Source organism: Neopelma chrysocephalum, unplaced genomic scaffold, assembly GCF_003984885.1.
Source record: "Neopelma chrysocephalum unplaced genomic scaffold, ASM398488v2 Primary Assembly neopelma1_85218, whole genome shotgun sequence".
Taxonomy (NCBI): domain Eukaryota; kingdom Metazoa; phylum Chordata; class Aves; order Passeriformes; family Pipridae; genus Neopelma; species Neopelma chrysocephalum.
The window spans coordinates 1-1033 of record NW_020915073.1 but is presented as its reverse complement, the minus strand read 5'-3'; the positions used below and the strand labels follow the sequence as shown (position 1 = coordinate 1033).

Below are 1033 nucleotides of genomic sequence, written 5' to 3'. Positions count from 1 at the left end.
CCCCCCCCCCCCAGGGTGGGTGCTGGGGACCCCCCCACCGCGGGGTGGGTGCAGGGGTCCCCCCAGGGTGGGTGCTCAGGGTCTAACCCGGGGGGGGGGCACAAGGAGCTCCCCCCCAGCTCTGCTTTCCCTCACCTCTAACCTGGGGGGGGGCAGCCCCCCCCCGGCAGGACAGACCCCTCATTAATAATGTGCATTAATAATTTGCATTAAAATTTATTTAACAGCTGCTGTGTGTGATTGGGGGGGGGTGTCCCTGTGCCCGCGGGGGGGTCCGTGCCCCCCCACCCCATGGGGGGCTGGGGGTGCTGCCCCCTCCCCAAGCTGCTCATTGGGGTGCAAGTGGAGGGTTGGAGGCTGTGCTGGGGGGGGGGGGGGGGGGGCGGGGGGCGCGGTGAGGGGGCTGGGACCCCCCAGCAGCGGGGGGTGGGGGGTGTCACGGGCCAGCAGGAGGGCGAAGCCTGGGGGGAGAGGAGAGGAGAGGAGAGTGAGCTCGGGGAGCCCGGGGGGGTTCGGGGGGGTTTGGGGTGGGGGGGTTTGGGGTACCTGGCGTGCCTTTGTGCAGGACCAGACTCTCGCTGGGCTCGTCCCCCTGCAAAAATTGGGGGGGGGAGCCCTGAGGGGTGCCACAAGCCCCAGCCGTGCCCACCCCCTTGCCCAGGGGACCCCAGCCCATCTCCCATCCTGCCCCCCACCCTGTTCTCCCCCTCCCCAGTCCCACCCCGACCCCCAGAACCAGCCCCCGGGGTCGTGTGTTCCCCCCTACTCCTCTCCGGCCAGAGCCCCCCCAGCCCCAAAACCAGCCGACCCCACCCGCAGCCCCCCCAGTCCGGCCCCCACATCACCCCCACCTTGCCCACAGCCCCCCACCACCCCCAGTCCCACGGCCCTCCACCACCCACGACCCCCCCCAGCTCCCCATTGCCCCCAGTCCCTTCCCAGCCCCCTCCATTCCCCCCCATACCTGTCCCGGGGGGGGTCCCGGCTCCCAGGGGGCCTCCCAGCCCCCCCACTCGTGCCCCCCAATCCCATT

General features: G+C 71.7%; 1 long non-coding RNA gene across 1 annotated transcript; it reads right to left on the bottom strand.

Moving 5' to 3' along the window:
• Nucleotides 1-371: 371 nt before the first annotated feature.
• On the bottom strand, nt 372-1013 carry LOC113979593. Its single transcript, XR_003537922.1, has 3 exons — nt 965-1013; nt 547-592; nt 372-461 (listed from the first exon to the last, which is right to left on the bottom strand). It is a non-coding gene; the product is annotated as an uncharacterized LOC113979593 (long non-coding RNA).
• Nucleotides 1014-1033: the final 20 nt, after the last annotated feature.